Genomic DNA, 614 nt, shown 5'->3' on the forward strand with positions numbered 1-614 from the left:
ACACACACACACACACACACACACACACACACACACATATATATATATATATATATATATATATATTGCCGACGATGAATGTCCAGAATAACACGAGAATAATGTATAAAAAAGAAAGCAATGGTTTCGCAGATGTTCCCTAATTTCATAAAAAATTTTACATCTCAGCTGTTTCAACGATTAAAGTAGAAACAACATTAATCATATAATTACTTAATTAATATAGAAAAAAACATATTTAATTAGTTGAAAATGCGACAAATCCTTTATTCAGAAAATATAATTGAAACATTTAAATCAAAACACCTTTTTTGTTATGAATATGACATAAAAGAGATGGAGAGAGAACATACATATGCCTGTGTATATATGTGTATATATGTGTGCATTGTGTTTGTTTGTGTATATATAGACGATGCTGTATAGTTACGTATGTCTGTTCTTTTATTCGTTTACTTGTTTCGGTCATCTGAACCCAGTCATCGAACCCAGGACTTATTCTTTGTAAGCCTAGTACTTATTCCATCGGTCTGTTATTATATCAGGCATCGGTTGTCAAGCGATGTTGGGGGGGGGGGTCACAAATTAACACACAAACACACACACACATGCAT

Source organism: Octopus bimaculoides, chromosome 25, assembly GCF_001194135.2.
Source record: "Octopus bimaculoides isolate UCB-OBI-ISO-001 chromosome 25, ASM119413v2, whole genome shotgun sequence".
Lineage (NCBI taxonomy): Eukaryota > Metazoa > Mollusca > Cephalopoda > Octopoda > Octopodidae > Octopus > Octopus bimaculoides.